The sequence below is a fragment of the Mizuhopecten yessoensis genome, unplaced genomic scaffold (genome assembly GCF_002113885.1).
Source record: "Mizuhopecten yessoensis strain PY_sf001 unplaced genomic scaffold, ASM211388v2 scaffold8123, whole genome shotgun sequence".
NCBI classification, from domain to species: Eukaryota; Metazoa; Mollusca; class Bivalvia; order Pectinida; family Pectinidae; genus Mizuhopecten; species Mizuhopecten yessoensis.
In genome coordinates this window covers 3,497,594-3,522,735 of record NW_018407390.1, presented here as the reverse complement: position 1 = coordinate 3,522,735, position 25,142 = coordinate 3,497,594, and the positions used below count along the sequence as shown (strand labels likewise).

The 25,142-nt window shown below is 34.7% G+C and overlaps 1 protein-coding gene across 2 annotated transcripts in view; it reads left to right on the top strand.

The window, feature by feature from the left end:
* The first annotated feature begins 2,072 nt into the window (after positions 1–2,072).
* LOC110455051 overlaps positions 2,073–25,142 on the top strand; it is a 34,527-nt gene continuing 11,457 nt past the window's right edge. The window contains exon 1 of one of the 2 annotated variants that reach the window (XM_021504969.1): positions 2,073–2,153. The gene's annotated coding sequence lies outside the window, so the exon portion shown is untranslated. Of the gene's footprint in view, positions 2,154–20,784; positions 21,069–25,142 lie in introns of those variants that run through there. The other variant, XM_021504968.1, reaches the window with a different exon arrangement.

Below are 25,142 nucleotides of genomic sequence, written 5' to 3'. Positions count from 1 at the left end.
ACACCAACAGGAACTTATGAAACACCAAAAAACAAAGAAAAGACACCAACAGGAACTTATGAAACACCAAAAATCAAAGAAAAGACACCAACAGGAACTTATGAAACACCAAAAAACAAAGAAAAGACACCAACAGGAACTTATGAAACACCAAAAACAAAGGAAAGACACTAACAGGAACTAAAGAGGCGTCATACAAACCGAAAGGCATTGACAGGAATTCTCAGGAGACACCAAAGCAAAAGGAAAAACGCCAACAGGAACTTGGGAAATACCACGGTAACAAAAACAAAGAGAGGACACCAACATACCACGGTATCATAGATCATTATCTTATATTAGGTCATACCTTAGGTTTGTAAAAAGGTTCATCAACATTACTCAACAACCCTAGTCTAGAAACAGTTTTATATACCATTTTATATCAGAAGATTAATAGCTGATGGAACGAATAAATGTGATAGAGGTCTGATATTTGTTCTTGAAAAGAGATTTCCAAAGATACATCAAGGACGACCTATCAAAGCTATTAATATATGATCTTTGTCATTCGTTTGTACCTTTTCCTCCATTAGCAGACTTTTCCCCTTTACGAACGCAATGTAAGAAACACATATATCTATTCATCACCCCATGTATTACAAATGATGGGACACGTACCACAGTATCTCAAGACGACTTCATCTTTCAAGTCAGAGTGAAAACGAATCGCAGATGTTTTGTAGATTATTTATATATAAAACGGAATTGAATTATCTCCGATTAAAGCATTACGAATTACAATACCACTTATATTTTCACAAGTTCCGCTATTGGATGAGCATTTTCGTATCACCAGTCTCTTCGACCTACAATGTAAAACACCTGCTTGACATCCTTATCGGGAGGGTAGTACTATATACGAATGCTGTACTGTTTCTATGTATGGTGATGTTGTTTCCTAGGTTGTCACCGTGTATATACCGTATATCTCTATAAACTATATGATATAAGTACACTCCGACACTTAAGTTTATCTCCAAACTTATATAAATTTATTTCAATTAATTGTTAAAATGATTTGAGAACGTATCCATGGCTTCCTACAAGACCGGAAATACTTCGTGATGACGACAAAGTGTTCGACATAACGACAAAGTGTTCGACATAACGACAAAGTGTTCGACATAACGACAAAGTGTTCGACAAAACGACAAAGTGTTCGACATAACGACAAAGCGTTCGACATAACGACAAAGCGTTCGACATATGTATTTCGCTGATACATCGCAGTTTTTATATGTGTATAAAAAGAAACTCACACTAGATTGTTTGATGGCCCCGGTCGAATAACTAGAGTGTATGACAGCCCCATTCGCACTTGATATCAGCTTTCGTCAGCTGGGACATTAAACACAATGAAACCAGACCAAACCATTGACACCCTGTTAAATTGGTATTTCACAACCGGCTAACCAGACGTACCCAGGGCAATGCCGCCGTAACGAAAATGTAGGTAGGAGAGAAAAGTGAATATATAGGTCCCTGGTGTTCTATGCAACACATTTTCAAAATAGTAATTGTCAGGCTATATGAATCTTTTATTCTATAGGGTATTGACAAGTCACTGTTTTAAAACATACTTAAAGTTAAAGTGGTAAGAAATCTCCTGGGAAATAAAGATATATATATATGTATAGAAAATAACAAAATTACGGAGCCAATTTATTACCTATATAGTATCTCGGCAAGGTTGATCTATGAAGTAGGCTGAAAGTCGGATGGTAGGGTAACGATGAGCTTCAAAAAGAAATAGGGTAACTCTGCTATATGAAACAAAATTATATTGATAACAAAGATTTTAACTCATTGAAAACAACATTCAATTTTCATCAATTTCAAAAGTGTGTCATGAAACATTATCAACTGATATCTTCAAAACCTTGTTTAAGATCGTCTTTGGAAATAGAGTCAAGCTGACAAATCTTGACGGCAAATGTGTACCCGACCTGGCTTCATACTGAATAGCTGCGTGGGAGGATATTTATGACAAGGAGTGCAAGCCGTACATCATGTATACCAAAGAACGTTGTCAGCTTCCCGGTGCAGGTAAACCATACTGTCGCGCCGTGTGATGCCTCTGTTACTACTGGGATAAGACCGTAACTAACAAGGTAGGTAACGCTTAAGTATACATGTGCATATCGTTCTATTGGCTGAACTTCGGTCTGACTTACCATTCAATATCAACTTTTGGTTGTGTTTGCTTTTTTGTTGTTTTTATCCTTTGTTGTTTGTGTTTTCTCAGTTGGTATTTTTGTTTTTTTGTATCGCCTTTAAGTTAGAATACTGTTTTTGTGTATCATGCTTTCTCTTTTTTTCTGATATTGCTTTTTAGTTTTCTTATTTTTGGGGTTGCTGGTGTTAAATGTTTTTGAATTGAACTTCATATGTATAGGGAAACATTCCCAACTTTATTTATCCATAGAAGTGTTAAACTTAACGCCCCATGAGACACAGATCCCGGCTACCCATATTTATTACATTTTCACAAGTTATGACTTCACTTTTGATAATGTCCAATCAGAACGGTATTTTTTATTCAATGCGTAGAATTTCACTTTCACTGCGACGGCAGAGTAAGTGGTTGTTTTGGTACATCTTTACAGCATACTGTAAGGTATTGACATATCTTTTCAAATGACGTCATTTTATTTGGAAATCTTATCAGATAATCGCAGAATTGCGTCGGGCAACCCATTCGCATTGGCGCTCTGCCTTGTTGTCAAGCTTGACTTTATTAGATATACGAGTCAAAAAATACATTTCTAATTCCCCCGTGCGTTTGTTTGATGCAGTACTATTTTAGTCGTGTTATTTTTCAAAAATGTTATGAATAGAAAATTTAAGGGGTTTCTTGTTGAGTACCATATATATTTCACGAGTGCGAACGGGAAAACATTGAATATGTTTAGTATCACCAACTATGATATGTGTTACTAGAACTGTCAGCAGTAAAAGCACCGATGTTGTTCGGATAAAATGCCGTCAAACTGTATATACTTTTCCTTCCTTATTTAGTTTTTTAAATCATATTTTATTTTGAACGAAAAAAACAACAACAAAAACAGGTACAAATCTTATATAGATACACATTACAAAGGTACACATCTTATATAGATACACATTACACAGGTACGCATCTTATATAGATACACATTACACAGGTTCATATCTTATATAGATACACTTTATACAGGTACCCATCTTATATAGATACACATTACACAAGTACCCATCTTATATAGATACACATTACACAAGTACACATCTTATATAGATACACATTACACAGGTACATATCTTATACAGATACACATAACACATGTACCCATTTTATATAGATACACATTACACAGGTACATATCTTATATAGATACACATTACACAGGTACCCATCTTATATAGATACACATTACACAAGTACACATCTTATATAGATACACATTACACAGGTACACATCTTATACAGATACACATAACACAGGTACACATCTTATATAGATACCCATTACACAGATACACATCTTATATAGATACACATTACACATGTACCCATCTTATATAGATACACATTACACAGGTACACATCTATATAGATACACATTACACCTGTACCCATCTTATAGAGATACATATTACACAGGTACACATCTTATAAAGATACACATTACACATGTACACATCCTTTATAGATACACATTACACAGGTACACATCTTATATAGATACACATTACACAGGTACCCATCTTATATAGATACACATTACAAAGTTTCATATCTTATATAGATACACATTACACAGGTTCATATCTTATATATATATACACCTTACACAGGTTCACATCTTATACAGATACACATTATTCGGGTACACATCTTACACTAATAAACATTACACGGGTAAAATTTACACAGATACACATTACACGGGTATACATTTCACATATATATACACATTACATAGATATACTCTTAACACAAATTTACATTACACAGGTACACATGTTACACAGGTATCTATTACACAGATACACAATACACAGGTACACATCTTACACTATTACATATTACACAGGTACACATCTTACACGGGTAAATTTTACACAGATACACATTACACGGGTAAATTTTACACAGATACACAATACACAGGTACACATTTTACACAGGTAAATATTACACAGATACACATTACACGGGTACACATACATATTACACAGGTACACATCTTATATAGATACACACTACACAGGTACACATCTTATATAGAGACACATTACACAGGTTCAAATCCTATATAGATACACATTACACAGTTTCATATCTTATATAGATACAAATTACACAGGTTCATATCTTATATATATATACACCTTACACAGGTTCACATCTTATACAGATACACATTACACAGGTTCATATCTTATATATATATACACCTTACACAGGTTCACATCCGATATATATACACATTACACAGGTACTACTCTTATATAGATACACATTACGCAGGTTCAAATCCTATATAGATACACATTACACAGTTTAATATCTTATATAGATACACATAACACAGGTACACATCTTACACTAATACATATTACACAGATACACATTAACCGGCTAAATTTTACACAGATACACATTACACGGTTAAATTTTACACAGATACACATTACATAGGTACACATCTTATATAGATACACATTACACAGGTACCCATCTTATATAGATACACATTACACAGGTACACATCTTATATAGATACACATTACACAGGTACACATCTTATATAGATACACATTACACAGGTACCCATCTTATATAGATACACAGTACACAGGTACCCATCTTATATAGATACACATTACACAGGACCCATCTTATATAGATACACATTACACAGGTACACATCTTATATAGATACCCATTACACAGGTACACATCTTATACAGATACACATTACACAGGTACCCATCTTATATAGATACACATTACACAGGTACCCATCTTATATAGATACACTTTATACAGGTACATATCTTATATAGATTCACATTACACAGGTTCACATCTTATATAGATACACATTACACAGGTTCACATCTTATATAGATACACATAACATGGTTACATATCTTATATAGATACACATTACACAGGTACCCATCTTATAGAGATACACATCGCACGGTTACGAATCTTATAGAGATACACATTACACGGGTACACATCTCACATATATATACACATTACATAGATATACTACTAACACAAATTTACATTACACAGGTACACATGTTACACCGGTAAATATTACACAGATACACATTACACAGGTACACATGTTACACAGGTAAATATTACACAGATACACATTACACGGGTACACATTTCACACTAATACATATTACACAGGTAAATATTTCACTAATACACATTACAAAGGTAAATATTACACAGATACATATTACACAGGTACACATGTTACACAAATACACATTACACAGGTAAATATTACACGTTTACACATTACACATAGATACACATTACATAGATATACTACTAACAACAATTTACATTACACAGATACACATTAGACGGGAACACATCTTATATAGATACACATTACACAGGTTCCCATCTTATATAGATACAAATTACACAGGTTCATATCTTATATAGATACAAATTATACAGGTTCATATCTTATATAGATACACATTACACAGGTACACATCTTATATAGATACACATTACACAGGTTCACATCTTATACAGATACACATTACACAGGTACCTATTTTATATAGATACACATTACACAGGTTCACATCTTATACAGATACACATTACACAGGTACCCATCTTATAGAAATACACATCGCACGGTAACGAATCTTATAGAGATACACATTACACAGGTACACATGTTACACAGGTAAATATTACACAGATACATATTACACAGGTACACATGTTACACAGGTAAATATTACACGCTTACACATTACACAGGTAAATATTACACAGGGACACAATACACAGGTAAATATTACACAGATACATATTACACATGTAAATATTACACAGATACATATTACACATGTAAATATTACACAGATACATATTACACATGTAAATATTACACAGATACATATTACACATGTAAATATTACATAGATACGCATTACACAGGTAAATATTACACAGGGACACAATACACAGGTAAATATTACACAGATACATATTACACATGTAAATATTACACAGATACATATTACACATGTAAATATTACATAGATACACATTACACAGGTAAATATTACACAGATACATATTACACATGTAAATATTACACAGATACATATTACACATGTAAATATTACACAGATACACATTACACAGATACACATGTTTCATAGTAACCTATTAACAAAGACATATTTAAAAGAAAGATAGACTGTTTATCCAACTTGTTTCTTCTGTTCATGATCAAGAACATACAGGCTATGCAAATACGTGATATCGTGCAACCCCCGAGTGTTTTAATCAGAATCCAGGCTCATTAGTTCATAATCTGTTCACACAGCTACGTGGTAATTATTAAATGTCAACATTACAAAAACCACACTGTTAACACCACACCTTGGTGTATCAGTTCATTTTAACACCACTACCTGGTAAGAAATTACTATTAACATCACACCCAGGTAATTGTCTTACGTTTAACCACAGAATGGTAATAATGAACTGTTAACATCCCACCTAGGTAATTATTTAAGGATTAACTTGAATATATGTTTCATGTTATGGAGATATAACACAAAAAAACCTCGGAGTTTACTCTAAATAAACCGCTGAGAGTACAGTCCGGTTTTTTGAGTGATAGCTCCATAACATGAAAAATATATTCAAGTCAATCCTTATAATATAATCTACTAAACACATTCCCTGTGGGAATCCACTTTTATTGGTGGACTCTTTTCTCTTACAAATGATAACGCCGCTGCATAAGCCAATCAAAAGCGTCGTTACAAACGGCGACGTCACTTTTTAACGATATGGGCTGATAACATAAATTTTTAAGCCAATGAAAATGCTTGTTAAAAGCAAGATTAAATTATTTAATGTTAACACCACAGAATGGTAATAATTTACTGTTAACATCACACCCTGGTAGTTATTAATGTTTATTACATACTTACTAATACATACGGGGTTTTTGTATATGCGATACGAAACAATTGCTCTTACCCATATCAGCCCTCGCCGTATCACACCACAAAAGCCGTATCAGCCCCCGCGGTATCACACCCCAAAACCCGTATCAGCCCTCTCCGTATCAGACCGAAAAACCCGTATCACACCCCTTTTGTTAATTTTTCGTTTTTCAAAAGAAAAATAGATAATAAGATAGTAGATCTTTCCATAAAACACCAAGTATCAACCCTCGACCAATATCAGGGGTGATATTGGAGTCTCGGCTTTATACTGGGTGTGATATGGAAAAAGGCATGTATAATTTACTATTAACATCACAACCTGGTAGTGATTTATGTTAACACAGCAGAATGGTAATACTATACCGATAACGTCACACCCTGAATATTTTAATGTTAACACCGCAAAATGGTAGTGATGTACTGTCAACGTCACACCCTGATATGTTTTAATGTTAACACCGCAGAATGGTACAGATTTGCCGTTAACACCACACCCGGGTAAATATTTAATGTTAACATGAACCCCTGGTATTAATTTACTGTTAACATCATACCCGGGTAATCGTTTCATGTTATCAACACATCCTTTTTAATTATCCCAATGTTTACATCACATTTTGTAATATTTTATTCCGCATGATAACAGTATTGTCTCATACTTGACATTAAGGAAACCGTATGACGTATACCTCTAGTATTACTCTGTTGAGCCATGGATATCGTATATCAACCAGGTTTAAGGATAATATACGTGTCAATTTACACTTGATTGATTTCGGAAGGCGATCATTTTGGTAAGAACAGTGTTGTACAATACAGGCTAGGGTAATACATAACATTCTTCCCCCTAGCTGTAAATATTTTATACACAACCAATCTAGGGAGGTCAAGCGGCCAGAACTGCCATTCAACTATATTCACGGCGATTAACTGACGGACGTTATTGACCAGAGAAGCACAGACGACCGATCACCATTGTAACAATGCTTTATAATTCAGCATTCATTTCTTTGTATTTTTTATTGATGAAGTTAACGATTTAACAAACAACAGCTTTTGTGGCCGAAGCGTTTTAATGTTTAGTATGAGTTTAATACATAATTCAGATATGTTTCGATAATTAATGATTATTTAAAAAAAACGACTGTTCAAGACATGACATGTTAAATCTGGTAAAATAATCCAACTTGTAACGATTAAATGTGAAGTGGTTATTTAGCCTAGCTAGTGTTATTACAATGACAATAACAGGCTTTATTCTCCTAAACTGCTCACATTGTAGAGAAATTACCTACAAACCATTTCAAAATATGCAAGGGTACTATCTAATTAGTCATGTTGATTTGCGTTATATTTTGGCTTAGTTTTCATTTGCAGTTACGATAAAATTTTCATATAACGAACTGCACCATATAACTACCATTGTATCCCAAAATTATGTCAATTTTCTTATAAGTCATATTTAAAAACCCTAATCAAACACTTCACTACTGCTATGTAATGTAATTGGGATAAATTGAACTTGTGCTTTAGTTATCAAAATGGTATATAGGGTCATTAACTTTTACTATAATGAGGTTTTACGACTGATGTCTTAATACAAAAAATTAAACAAAAGCAACACACTTCTTAGTTTGAAGTTGGTATGCCAGCGATTGATAAAAGTATTAAAGAGAAATTAAACTCCGCATGACTCCGGTATTTCGATACTCATACGCAACATTCAGTTGGGTAGCGAAAGAAATGACATGGTATAATACCGTTGAACTGTTTTTATGAAGACATCTTCCTTTATGCCTTATCAAAGCCTATGATAAAGTCCCTTTGTTCCATTTCAGCAACTAAAATAAAAGTTCAATATACATGTATACAAGGCCGTTTCCGTTTATCGCGTTCCAAACGGTAAGACCAGAGTTGTTCGTTTTTGAAATTGGGAGGAGCCACTGATTTGATGTTGTTTTCTGACGAGCCTTTTAAATGCTTTCATGGCATGCGTTGTAGGTCAAACAGGTTTTACCCCCGAAGTCTTACATTGTAAAAGACAAACCAGTATTTCTAACTTTTTTAAGATATCATGTATCAGAAGGGAGGTAAACCTGATGATTCTGTATATTGTTATTGACACAGATACTTCTCGGAAATGAAAACCTGTCGGTAAAAACCAACAATCTATGTTTTAGAAATGTGCAAAGGTACATCAAATCAAACGGAAGGTTTAGCTAAAATACTATCGAATTACGCTTTTTATTTGTTATGTTTCAATCTTTTGTTATTTCTTTTAAGTTTCAAAAAGCCCCCTACAAGATGGTTTAATCTCCCAATATTCCAACACCATAACAAGTCAATTTAAGACCCAAATTAAACATCGGAATTCAGATGTGTTATTTGTGGCCCGTTTAGTTTATGCAGATCAACCGTTTACAAGAGCTATAGGTATACATAGGTATAAATATAAACAAAAGAAGTATTGTTTTATATTGAAGGAAGTCATATTATGGTATATGGTTCTCCTACCACAATAACGAATCACTTCAAAGACGTTTTAGTCGTTTAAAGTTTTGATGAATAGCCATAACTACCCTACATTTGAAGCATTTCAACCTGAACGCGATATTGAACGGGTTTCCAGACGACGTACTGCATGCCTACAGGAGTGTCAGATCAATTTAAAATAATATGCTAATCAACAAGTAATGATAATCGATTTTTGTAAAAACATAGAATGACTGAAAGTCAATGAAATATGTGTCATACTTGGTAACATGTTGTATTTGAGATTATACGTCTGTGTCAGCGCTCGTTAAGTGGAAAGTATGCACGTGGTGAGCCTAGCATGCACGACATCCAGGTGCATTCTCATATGATCATTAATTATATTCAAATAAACCATTAACTGACTAGACAACGGCTCCCCTGCTGATTGGTATTTCCGGTTCCTCTAAACTCCTGCTCGAAGCTATGTAAACGTAAGCTTCTATTCCAAATCCACGATATTAGAACCGATTTTTAAATGCGTTTGTTTGAAATATTTGTCTTTTCTACGACATAATCCATTTCTATAATGCATTTTTTGTCTCTTTTGCTCTGTGGCTTTTCGAAACCTGTCTGCGCCTGATAGAAGTTTGTCAGTGATAGATATGGGTCAACTATCAAACTATACTAACGAACCAATGATATTCCCTACGATGTTACCAACGTCAGCACAACCATTGTTAACATGAAGACAGGCAAGATATGTCAAATTCAGGAACCAGTTTATCTTCTCCTTCACATTAGATTTTAATGTAACTAAGTAGCGTTTGCAGGGGAATCATGATTTCGATGCATTCCTTGATAAATCAACAGCTTTAGGCGCTCGTTTTATTTTTATCACTTATATTCTGAAGCAATTGCTGTTACGTTAAATACTCATTAATCGTTACAAAACATTTCATCTGTTGACTTTTAGTATAGAGTTTTATTTAATCCCATTTTAGTAGATCATTCTGCAGCTTAAAGCCCTCGTAGCCGGAAGGACCAATTCAGCTTATACTGTGATTTGGCGTCCATCGTTCGTTAGTCATCGTTCTGTTTAAATCCCTAATAGTTCTGTGTGGCTGGTTGGAACCTGACATTGGTTTGGAACATTGTCGGGCCAAAGGGATGACATTTGTAAAATAAGGGGACAAAAGGACATGGCACAGAATGGGAAATAAAGATAAAGCGTTTAAAGTCATACCCCTTCAGTAGCGGTAAAAGGATCTAAACCAAATTTGGTCGTAGTATCCCCGAATAAAAGGGACTCAATGTTGTATGGACAAAGGGTATGAATGCAATGGGAAAAGAAGACGAACACGTTGAGGGAATATAGGTTTATCTTCCTTCACTACAGATCAAATAATAACCAAACTTGATCTGCAGCATTCCTCGGTAAAAGGGACTAGATGTTGTATAAATGAGAATGTGCCAGAAGGATGAACTAAAGAATGGAAATCTTGTAAAATCTTAGTCCTAAAGTTCATGTAAAAGTATTATAACCGAATATGGTCTGGATCAACCTATACTATGGTTAAGGTGTTGTGATAACAAATGATGTGGCTCCATGGGCCAGAGGGGAGGGGCATGCTATGGGAATTGAGAGCTTATTCAACTTCTAGTTAGTGCTCCTCGTAACCGGCTGCACATATCATAACACTCTTTCGTTTGAAATATCACTAGGGTTTGGTGGTCATATCTGCATAAATGAAATATTATCATTTCTGAAGAAAGGCCCATATACCATATTCCAGATCTTATCCAAATCTACCAAGAAGCGTCATTTGGACCTTAAAAACAGTTGTTGTTGTTGTATAATGGAAGAGTATGAATCCATTGAGAGCTTTGGGACAAGGCTCTAAAGAGGCAATTTGAGTGTGTCAGTTTTTGAATGCTTGCACCATTTAGTCGATCATAGTTCCACCGAATGGCTATTAGGCATCCTTAACAGCATGCAATAAGACATCATTGTGAGACATGGTGTTGTTCGTCTAAGTGCTGAAAGGTAGAGCCGAACACGTAAAATACCTTCCACACGAATATTGCTTGTTCAAATTTGTTTTACGTATTTATTTTTCCGATCGGAAATCCCTAGGGCTGAAGCAGCATCTGATTGTCTGGGACATTAATGAGTTGAAAAAGGATGTTAGATTTTGCACTCTATGCTCTTTTTAATGTTCTTCCGCAATTTACATGCAATGTATCATTTGCAAATTCGTAGGTAGTCAGGGGTTCTGGTGATCCCCATTGAAATTATTACTTGTTGTTTTCACAGCCATCATGTTGTAATTAATAATAATTGAATTATTATCCAGTTATATGCTACGGCGTTCTGTCAGGTATAATTTGCGTTTTATGTTGTTACTAGGGGGTTAGAGTGAAGAAAACTAAATAATGATTTTTAAAAAAATCTTTGTTCATGGTTCTGGCAAATGGTGAACGGCAATTGGAATATTATTCAAACTCAGTGTATATGAGCTATGTGGTACCTCCTGATGTAAAACCATTGAATAATTATAATAATAATAATATCTTTTATTTTTACAGGGTTACATATTTACAATACGGCCCTGTTATGCATATATGTACAGACTTAATAAGACAATTATAATGGTAGAATGATAATAAATACAATCTAAATAAAAGATGCATATATACATTGATATATGTCACAGGTATTATTATGTATCACACTTATTACTTACTGTAAAACATTTCAATTTGTTTCTTTTTAAAAACATCTACACTGCACGACTGTTTAATAACATCACTAAGTGCATTCCATAAAACAGAGCAACCGTAGCTAAAAGAGCGTTTAAAAATATATGTTTTTGCTAACGGGACATCCAGTCTATATGTTGTGGTAGCTCTTGTACTTCTGGAAGACACATCTCTTACATATAAAAACATGGAATTTAAAACATTTGGAGCTTAGCATTTTAGAAATTTATAAGTGAGAACTGCTTTCCTAAACTCATAAAAATCAGATATAGGCATCCCCATGAGACTGTTAAAAAGAGTACAAGAAGGAATTAAAATATCTTTGATGTTCAATAAAATCCTGGCAGTTCTTTTTTGTAACTTAAAAATCTTCTCAATGTACATTTTATTAGTAGGAATACACATATTTGAACAATATATGAAATAAGGAAAGACGATACTCTGATAGACCTTTAGTATAATACTGTCAGACATGTATGGTCCAAGTCTTCTCAGTAAACTTACTTTGTTTGATAATATTTTACAAACACTTTCGATATGATCTTTCCATGATGAAGTTTTGTCTATGAGTACACCTGGAAGTTTTGCACAACAAACTGTCTCAATAGCATTTTCATTAAATTTCAAAGATAGATCTCTACATTTGGAAAGTTTTTGCTTTTGCACAGAGTCTATCCTCATACACTGAGTTACTTAGATTGAGACTTAATTTGTTATTTCTCATCCAACCAAATGTACACTCCAAATCTTCAGATAATTTTTGTTCCAATATTTCCACAGTTTTACCTTTCACATCTTGGAAAGTGTCATCTGCATTCCAAAGGCATTTAAAAGGGAGGACAACCACTTCCATTGTTTTGGTAAGTGGTTATCAAGCATAAATGATTTTAATAACAAATAACTCCTTTTTTTGGTCGAGAAATACATTTAGACAGTTATTCACTATTGTAATTATATTAATGAATAACGGATACGTGTGTAACTTTACTATGGTGTGAGCAGGTGCGTTATGGTATTGCGTTTACAAAGCGACATTCATAACGTATATAAGTATATACAAGTATATACATATAATGGCTTCTCCAAGTCTAATTAGAGCTGTAATGTATACAATGAGTGGTACGAAGGGTTGATAACGACGTTTCCTGGATATTTTCAGCTATATGAGTCAGAATGTGTCGGTGAGATGTGTAATCCAATTACTAGTTGGGAAATTACTATATTATTCAAACATAAATTGTGATGTGTTTATAATGAGATGGGCCATTCATATAAATGCGCTAGTCTATAGTTAAGTCCGGCGTGACTGTATAATCGATAAGTACTACTAAAAAGACCAATCCTGAATGGAGATATGGTATACGTGACGCTACCCCTGTTAACCTCAACCTCAACTCCAGCCAGTAATAGCAACTTCGTATTTCAAAATTAATCAAACTAATAATCTATAAAATGTTCGAAATTGAACATATTTAGATGATTTGGTAACAATTTTTTACGTTAAATATAGCGTGCATAAATAAAAAATACAACCAGGCATTCAGTTCCGCCTATGTCGCACGCACGTATTTTTTTTGTAGGCACAGCCGGAAGTGCATAATATACTCGATCACGTGACAGCCGCAACATTCACCCCGTCGTGTGCTTTTGACGCAGGCTGCTGGCGGTGACAAGGTCACGGACATCGACTGTTTTGTAATTATTCCGAAGACCTAGAGATAATGGAAGTTTTTCGATGATCTGTGTTGGTGAAAACTCCGTGGTATTAATGCAGAACTATTAGAAATATTTTGTTCATCCCTAAGATAACAAGGTTGATTGTGGCTTAATATTTTGTTTGTTGTACAACGTATTAATACTGTTTGTACTTAATTACTCGTATGATCGGAAGTAAGTGTAAAATATATAAAACAAAATAACATTTCTATTATATTAAACGGGATAGTATTTTCGAAGAAATACTTTATTGGTCAGCTTTTGACCTCTATTTGTAATCTTAAATATTACCGCGAACAATCAACAAGCTATACTATATTTTCAAAATGTATCTCAAGTATTAGCAGACTTTCAGCTTCGAGTACTGAGTAAGGTTCGAAAATTCTAGGTGAATTATGTAATAACATGTTTCTTTTTCCGTATTAACCATAGAGCTTGTGGGTTTTTTTACATTTTGTATTGGTCTGACAGTTCATATAGCAGATAACCAGCTCTTAAAAAAAACGATTACCAAAGAGGAATTTAACCGTTTTCAAATAAGGTAACCTGTGCAAAGGAGGAAATACGAACGATTATCACAGAATATACAATGATATGCAGGGTATATACAACGATTATCACAGAATATACAATGGTATATACGATGATTATCAGAGATGACATCACCTGTTTTAAGATTAGATCTATACCATAGACAAATCTCAATGCTTTGACAACTCGCTATGCTGTTGCCATGTAATTCTCCGATAAGGACGTCATGATGCAAATATGACATCGTAAATTATCATGACCGTCACACTGAAATTATTTAATGCAAAAGCATAACTATGAGGTATATTTCTCTCGCACTTCATAGGTTAATTCCCATTTAACCAGGAAAACGCGGGGAAAATAAACCGCTGGGATATATTTTAGAACATAGAACTCAGCTGGCGCTTATGCACCCTCGGGTTGACATTTTTCTGTTTCCTCAACATAGAAGCGATACACTCTATTATTCCCTCGATTGTGCATATGCGTTTTTGAAAGGGAAAAGATAAACCAGCATTTACCTACACTGGGATAGACAGCTCACATGCGCTACAATTCTGAAAACGTCATTACCGCGTCTTCACTTTATGTAGTATCAGTAAGGTAGCAAGTTCATTTTTTACGCATTTTATGCGTCCTTAATTTTGGTGCCAAGCATTTCATTCACCATGGCATGTTCTTTTTACGGTTGAAAAGTATGGGAGAAAATAGTGAGACAGTGTGAGGTGTATTTCCCAATGTAAGTAAAGACAGATTTATTTTTTCCTTAGTAAAATCGAGAACGTATCCGTCAAGTATGTGAAAAATATTCATACTTGCCAGAAGCGTCTTTTATGTGATGACTTATTTGTTTTTGTAAAATGACCTGACAGTATCAAAGAAGCAGTAGATACTCTGTGAGATTAGTTGGAATTAAAGTTATTTATTTTTGCTCTAACCTATTCCGTTTACAGTGAGCTATTTTAATATCCTGCTGTTAGCATTTTAAACAATTCTTATAAATCTATCGGATTATGCTAAAATGAAAGAAGCATGTAATAACGTTGACTGTAAACTTAAGATATCGACCCCAATATTACCATGGTTCTCCTAGGAAGACACTTCTGGCTGTTACATTGTAGTTTGCTGGTTGCTGCAGTGTTTCCTTGGTTTACTATCCTATATAAGGCCATGCTTTATCTGTGTATACGATTCCATATCGTACTTCTGGAAGGTGTGGGAGGAGCGCGAAATATGTTCCTTATTTGCTTGATGTTTGGGGCTCCTCAGGGAGGGCTTAACTATGTTTGTCAGGGAAAATTATCTGCTAAGGCGTTGTGTAACTGATGTTATTTCTCAGCCTCGCGTGCCCGAGTTCATTCGTTTGCATAGAAACCTCTACCTAACCAGACGTCGCAAGTTAATCAGACGGGCAATTACACATGCAATACCGACATTTTGTGCACTAGCAGTAAAAAAATCATTGATACAACGTCACGTATCATAATGTATATTTCTCACCTTTTACTCTCTAATATCTACCGATTTCATTCAAGGATTTGATTTTGAAAGCTTTCTTAAAATAAAAGCTATGAGTCATACGCTTTATACCTCGAAACAGTTTGCTGCTTAGCGTCACGTATCATATCGTATATTTCTCACCCTTTACTCTCTAATATCTACCGATTTCATTCAAGGATTTGATTTTGAAAGCTTTCTTAAAATAAAAGCTATGAGTCATACACTTTATACCTCGAAACGATTTGTTGCTTAGCGTATTTTCTACACCAAATGTTTATAGGATGTCTGCAAACTGAGAAATGCGTTCATATAGCCGAATTGAAACCATTAAGATACCCATAGCAATATTAACTGAAAAAGTTTGATTTTTAAACCCTTCAGTTTTTACAGCAATTATTATTTCATACTAATCCTTCATAATATTAACGTATTAGAGAGAAGTTGATTACCCGTTTACGTCATTTCTCATTCAGATATATAGATGTTGTTTTGACGTAAAACCAATAATCTTAATAAATACGTTCATCTAGACTCCAAAGAAAACAAAAACAAAAACAAAAACAAAATCGATAAGTTTTCAGCTACGTATCCTGACAAGTACGATATGTCAATAATGGTCATCTCAACTTCAATTTTTTTTAATGTTTAAACACTATCAAACTATTTGATTTCAAAATCATTTTTGTTTTATTTCATCACTAGCATCATATCCTCTATACATTCTCTTGAGATTTTCTTGTCCAAGTTCGTTTGTTATTGCAAAGACATGTCTACAGTTTGAAGATTTCCGGATACACGATTCCAGTCGACTACTAGCCAGGGTTTCCTAACCGAGACACTACAATGTTAGATGAAACAAGCCTCACTGATTTGGAGTTCACAACTGTCTTTACAAACAACAGTTTACAGCAGAATTTTCTTGAAAAGGGTCAAGGCGAGAGTAGGACTAGGTGTCCTAGAAAGGTAGCTATCTGCTTCGGCGACGACAGTCGTCATATAAATCTACATCAAATCTAGTCCGAATTATTCTGACGTTTTATCGACTTTTTTTCATATCGGTTTGTCGTCGATTAACGTCAGAACTCCGGCCCTCTATAATATGCGGGAAATATGCGACCCGCGCCCGGAGCGCACTTCAAACTGATATTTTAGAAATAAATCGTCACTTTCACACACATGTCGCACATGGATCGAAAGATCTATTCTTTATGCACTAGGTGGTATTATTAACATGTTTCAAAGATCGTTACGAAAAGTATTTTCCAACGTATTCTATACCAACCCATGTTTTTCGGACTACATCAAGTCCTACTTATTCATGTACTGAATTAACCACTAGAAGTTAAATATACCAAAAGCCAAATAGAGTAAGAACTTAACCGCACCATACCGCCATTTTATCATCGTAGGACTTATCGGCGGTACTTCAGGTAAAAGGAAGAAACCTCCATGTCCAAGTTGTTTTTGAAAAGTATGTAGAAATGCAGCGAAATGAAAAGGTGTCTTTTAAACCCTTTATAACGTCACAAATTTTACTACTTTTGGCTTCAACAGATCCTTTTTACAGAAAGCAGTATTTCATGTTAAAGTGAGAACAGGGGTCGTGACAAACGTCACATATCCTATCACACAAGGAAATAGAATTCTTCCCAATGCGATGATGGCGACCATCAAATTTACTCCTAGTAATACAAATCAATCTTAATCTTTCGATGCTTATTTTGTCATTACTCAACAGTTATCACGGAACCCGTGATATTGGGGGCAAGCTTGAATACTGAATCAATTTCAACATAAAAATGCCGTATATAGGTGGGGCGTAAGGAAGTTACTACCAAGGAAGTGGATGTTCACGGTCGGAAAATCGATATTGTCACACTTATTGTACAACTTATTAGTGATCAGTCCCTAATGGTTATATCGTAAATAAAAACAAAGGCTAATGTGGAAAGGTATAAAGTGTTCCTTTATTTCAGGTTTAGGAGAGTTTATTCAATCGACATGGTCATTAAATCTCTTGTTATTAACTGGCAAACAAAATAAGTCGACCAGGAAACGGGAACATTTTCGTCCATGGGAATGTCAACAGCCTGCTTAAACGTGCAACCGAACTCAACTTTCATGATGTCATCCCGAGAGTATTTCTTTGTTGTGTTATTTACAAAAAAAAATCAAAAGTAGTTTACCACACTTAAAGAACACCAATCGCAACTTATTTAAATATCTATTAGGTAACATTATTAATTAAGTTTATGCTGTACCAAGAATTCTAAACAACCCATATATGGTTAAAAACATTTGATTTATACAAAGATTTTATTATCTTATCTCCTACATTAACTAGCAATGCTACAAATGATTGAGTCGAGACGTATCCCTGAAAACGCTGACTGACCGAGGTGATGAAAGCGAGGCTGAGTACGGCTCCCCTATCACCTGGCCACACATCAAACAATTGCTGCCACCTGTACGACTGTAGTGATCGGCCCAATTACTCACTGATTGGTTCACCCACACGTCCCTAGGGAGTCGTTATTCGACTCCCCTGTATGTACTTACCTCTGGTTTACGGAAAGCACCGAGTGACAGTGCTCGCTATATTTAGCGTTTTATTGGATCTATAACGGATGTGATTACTGTCACTGTAGGATACGGCTGTTGTTTATCAAACGTAACAAATAGTAAGATAGATTTGTTGAGTTGTTAGATTCAACGTTATTGTCATTATTTTCGTGTGTTTTTTCATCAATAAAGCCAAGGATTTTTATTATATTTCGATTTTAGGTGTGATGTTCTCAAACCTTGTGTCCTACGCTTTTGCTTTTATATGGCAATACAAAATGTCTAAATTAGATGTAAATATCTAGGAACATCAATTATCTTTTAAATCACAAGAACTTTTCATATTTATAGAGTCAATTGTTGTAAACGACATGTTATTTCCCTATCCCTCACGCCTACATAATGATCGACTCGGGTTTTTCCACCCTTTTCCTAAATTTTGGCGAAAATTGTCAACGACATTGCGAACACAACACTACATATTGTCGATTGTCTAGATAATGTACAAACTATCAAGATCATAGTTGATAAGAGCAGGAAAAGGTACGATATACTGAAGATATTCTTTAAAGAGTTTAAAAAGCTTAACATCATGTTTACATAAAAAAAAACAATATTTCTGTGAGGCAATGTAAGATCCCAACCGTGTATTGGTAGTTCTTCCGTTAACCAGTTGTCCGACATCAAGTGTGATATCAAAATGACGCATAGCTTCCAGTTGTCAGCTGATATGGTATTGAGCATTCAGAATGCAAAAGTGTTAGCGTGATCTGTTAATGCCGATTTGGTGTACTGGGTGATTTTAGGTGTTAGCGTGATCTGTTAATGCCGATTTGGTGTACTAGCGTGATCTGTTAATGCCGATTTGATGTACTGGGTAATTTTAGGTGTTAGCGTGATCTGTTAATGCCGATTTGATGTACTGGGTGATTTTAGGTGTAAGCGTGATCTGTTAATGCCGATTTGGTGTACTGGAAAGCAGATGTTTTACTGATGTTTCTGGTAAATTGGTGTTGCTCATTTTCAATATCCTCAGGATGTTCTTTGAGACGTGTTCCGAATGTCCTCCAAGTTCTCCTATATACGATGCTTAAAATTCTTGAACAGATTTTGGTCGACAATTGGGAAAATAAAAAAATAAAAAAGGAGTAAAATACCAAACAATACCAATAAACGAAGCAATGCAAATGAAGAAAAATAAGTTTGTGGCTGATTACCCAAAGAATACATATATCAGTTCTTACCGTTTTTAGATATAAGTATTCATCAGAATGTAGTTTACCGTTATATTTAATCAAGAGTTTAGTTTTCATCATATTCAACTGCTCTGAACTTTCATTATATCTTTGTCAATGTGATGAAACATAATTACGTCTTAGATAGAATTCGCGCTAGAACACAAAATGGAAACACTGTGAACTTGGTACAGAGGCGAAACCACGAGAGCTTGTTACTGCAGGAGTTTATAACGTCGCGAAATGAGAGCGCTATACGGAATAAAAAAATAAACATTAACTTTAATATACATTAATATTTGCATCAACATGTTTGTCGATCTATTATGTGACGCAAAAGTCCGAAGCAAAGTCAGGAATCCCCCTCAAAAAGTTCGGCGACACCCTATACATATAATGGGGAAGAAAGTAGCTACGCGGTCTATAAATCACGGCGACAATTACTTACTGCTTCCAGTACCTGTAGCAAAACACACAATTACCGTGGGCCGTAACTACTGTATAAACAACGGTTAACACTACTATCAAATAACTCTCTTTCAAAGTATATCTTACAATCAGCAATGTCCAAGCATAGCTGTTGTTGAAGTAGGTGTTGAATGATTATGAGAAGATATAATCATTGCGATAAACACTTGGCATCATATTTCCGTTGATTCGCCAGGACCAATGGCCAACACTATTTCATCACAGGTCCGTCTGGAATAGAAACTGATTCGCCAACGCAGGAAAGCGTGTATATAACCGTACCCCGCTCTACGATTGTGATAATACCCACACAAAGACCTGTCCTGGTTATCGAACATGGTTGTTAACGACACACGATCGCTAGCAGGGTGCTGCTGGGAATATTAGCTTATAATTAAGTCATAACAAGGAAAAGCACGTTACAGTGGATATATAACGGCAGTGGTGACGTTATCAATATTGAGAAGGATACATATGTATACGCATGGTGACATTATCAATAGCGAGAGGGATACATATGTATACGTTTGGCGGAAACAGCACACAAACATAGTAAGCTATTTCATATTTTATTTTGCATTTTTAACTTTTCAAAAAAGTCTTTAAACTTTTAATTTCAAACTTAAGGAAAACAGATTTTCTCTTTCTTTATCTCGTTTTTTTCCTGGTAACTCTCACCAATACAGATTCTGCTATGATCTACTTTCGCCAAATTAAGTTTTTGTAATCGATGTTGTGCCTATGATTTAATGCGATCAGATGCGATGTGAAGCCTTTCATGTCTTTCCTTGTAATACATAGACTACTTCATCAGTATTCATCAGCAACGCAGTATGTATGCTAACATGATTATAACACGATTATAGCCTTAGTTCTGAGCCGTGATTCATATAATCCTGTGATCACTACGTGTGAACAAGCCTGATAAAAAGATAGAAGTATATTGTAGTAGTATGTACAATAGATGACTATATTTACCGTTCTGTGATCTTCTGTATCATCCTTTGTTATATAATAACGAGTGTGTAATGAGACAATCAATACTGAGAATCAGCAGATTAACTACAGTAAGCGTTATATACGCTTTGTTATACGTTATACTGTTGCAATATTACAGAGAAATAACAGTTTGTGAGTAGCAGGTTCAATCTGTTATTTTGATGTTGTCATATTTTTACAATTAAGAATATTCGTTATTAATTTAGTAATACTTCAAATTTTATGATTGTTGTTTAAGTAGTATTAAACTGTCAATTAGTAATTGATATGCAGTGTGTATAGTGTTAATGCAGTCTTACGACAGTGAACCTGTTCGTTAATATTGTATCCATTGTGTTTTGTGTTAATGCAGTCTTACGACAGTGAACCTGTTCGTTAATATTGTATTCATTGTGTTTTGTGTTAATGCAGTCTTACGACAGTGAACCTGTTCGTTAATATTGTATTCATTGTGTTTAGTGTTAATGCAGTCTTACGACAGTGAACCTGTTCGTTAATATTGTATTCATTGTGTTTAGTGTTAATGCAGTCTTACGACAGTGAACCTGTTCGTTAATATTGTATTCATTGTGTTTAGTGTTAATGCAGTCTTACGACAGTGAACCTGTTCGTTAATATTGTATTCATTGTGTTTAGTGTTAATGCAGTCTTACGACAGTGAACCTGTTCGTTAATATTGTATTCATTGTGTTTAGTGTTAATGCAGTCTTACGACAGTGAACCTGTTCGTTAATATTGTATTCATTGTGTTTAGTGTTAATGCAGTCTTACGACAGTGAACCTGTTCGTTAATATTGTATTCATTGTGTTTAGTGTTAATGCAGTCTTACGACAGTGAACCTGTTCGTTAATATTGTATTCATTGTGTTTAGTGTTAATGCAGTCTTACGACAGTGAACCTGTTCGTTAATATTGTATTCATTGTGTTTAGTGTTAATGCAGTCTTACGACAGTGAACCTGTTCGTTAATATTGTATTCATTGTGTTTAGTGTTAATGCAGTCTTACGACAGTGAACCTGTTCGTTAATATTGTATTCATTGTGTTTAGTGTTAATGCAGTCTTACGACAGTGAACCTGTTCGTTAATATTGTATTCATTGTGTTTAGTGTTAATGCAGTCTTACGACAGTGAACCTGTTCGTTAATATTGTATTCATTGTGTTTAGTGTTAATGCAGTCTTACGACAGTGAACCTGTTCGTTAATATTGTATTCATTGTGTTTAGTGTTAATGCAGTCTTACGACAGTGAACCTGTTCGTTAATATTGTATTCATTGTGTTTAGTGTTAATGCAGTCTTACGACAGTGAACCTGTTCGTTAATATTGTATTCATTGTGTTTAGTGTTAATGCAGTCTTACGACAGTGAACCTGTTCGTTAATATTGTATTCATTGTGTTTAGTGTTAATGCAGTCTTACGACAGTGAACCTGTTCGTTAATATTGTATTCATTGTGTTTAGTGTTAATGCAGTCTTACGACAGTGAACCTGTTCGTTAATATTGTATTCATTGTGTTTAGTGTTAATGCAGTCTTACGACAGTGAACCTGTTCGTTAATATTGTATTCATTGTGTTTAGTGTTAATGCAGTCTTACGACAGTGAACCTGTTCGTTAATATTGTATTCATTGTGTTTAGTGTTAATGCAGTCTTACGACAGTGAACCTGTTCGTTAATATTGTATTCATTGTGTTTAGTGTTAATGCAGTCTTACGACAGTGAACCTGTTCGTCAATATTGTATTCATTGTGTTTAGTGTTAATGCAGTCTTACGACAGTGAACCTGTTCGTCAATATTGTATTCATTGTTTTTAGTGTTAATGCAGTCTTACGACAGTGAACCTGTTCGTCAATATTGTATTCATTGTGTTTAGTGTTAATGCAGTCTTACGACAGTGAACCTGTTTGTCACTATTGTATTCAATGTGTTTAGTGTTAATGCAGTCTACACAACAAGTTTCACGTTTGAGTGATACTGTTTTGCTAAAAACTGTTGACAAGATCATAAAAATAATATGATTATAAAGTTAATGGGTTTAATAAGACTGACCCTTCATCACTGTACCACTGTCACCGAGAGACTGAGAAAAAGGCGTGTTAATTATATCGTATAGGTCAGGCGGAGGCCAAATCGTGTTAACATTAAGTCAACTTTCACCAACAGATGAATGCAAAACATATTCTTATATATGACAGTCTCAAAAGTTATCGAACTTACTTTAAAAACTAAATGCAGATGTATGATATGTCAGTGAAACGATCTCATTACTATTAGGTTAACGATTTCGCAGTTGATTCGGCGTGGCAGCGAAAGATTTACAGTACGAAAAAGTGGTTGTGTCGATGAATAACCCTACGTATAGTAGATACAGTTCGTGTTCGCCTAACAGTTCAGGTTTACCTTATGTCTAAGTTCCAGTTCCGCTCGTGGCCTGTTTGTTTGTGTTACGACGTTGTTATAAATGTCGTCTGTCATATCCTTGCTGCCACAACATAATCCAAGTCACCGATGAACATGTTTCAGTTCATCAAATAAATCTGTTTGGTAAATAGAATAATCAAACTTGAGATATAAAACTATTTGAAGCACGACTATGAGATTCAAAGAAGTTCTATCAAACCCCGTAAAATAGACAGGTTTCCTATAACAGTTAAATCTTATTTTATATTTCCATTCGTTTTGAAGGACTTCTTATGGACAGGATTACGTATTAACGATAAACGGTTTAGTGGTTAGCAATTCTTCATTGCAATACACAGCAAACTGATTATCCGTATACGAATACTACTCATGTAAAGAGACTCGAGTATAGCTATCGTTCGGAACAAATCGTACCAGTCGAATACCACCACAAGGTCATTGTACTTGTTTCGCTTACTTGAAGCAGCAATTGACATTTACGTTTCTGATATGACGCCCCCTTCAAGTCTTTTTAAGCGTATTAATGTTCTTTCCTGTTTAATAACGAGTTTAACAAATTGTGATCAATTCCGAAATATTGTGCAACACTTGAACTCAAATCAACAATTTTTTCTCTCCATATCCTAACCAGTTATAGTAAGTAGAAACACGTTCATACAATGCTCCCTAAATTGGACAGATACACATACTGGTATATCACAGCTTTAAACAACAGGAACGAAATCTGAAATCACGAAACAAGACATAATCCTAGGAGATAAAACGATAATAACGGGAAATGATGAGACATCAAAACAAAACGACAATAACGGGAACAGAGGAGACACAAACGAATCTGAGACATCATATACACACATCAAAAATAATATTACGAGTTATCGAATCAAGATTGCAACATTTTTTATGCAATTGCAAATGAGTTAATGGTTGAAATTCTTTTGTTTTCAACTGTTTCGACGTGTTTTTATGATTGTGTATGATTAAACCTCCCACATCCATAACATTTCATTGGGTATTCTACAAATAGCCTCTGAGAAGGATTCAGGCAGTTGTCAGGGTAAGAACGACGGGAGCCAGTTTTTGTTTGTGAAATGCTACTAATCTAATGACTGTGAAGGTAGACCACATAGGAAATGATTGATTTTCAACTATTGTCGCAAATTAATTGCATTTTTGCCCTTGGAATTCAATGTACGTGACGTGT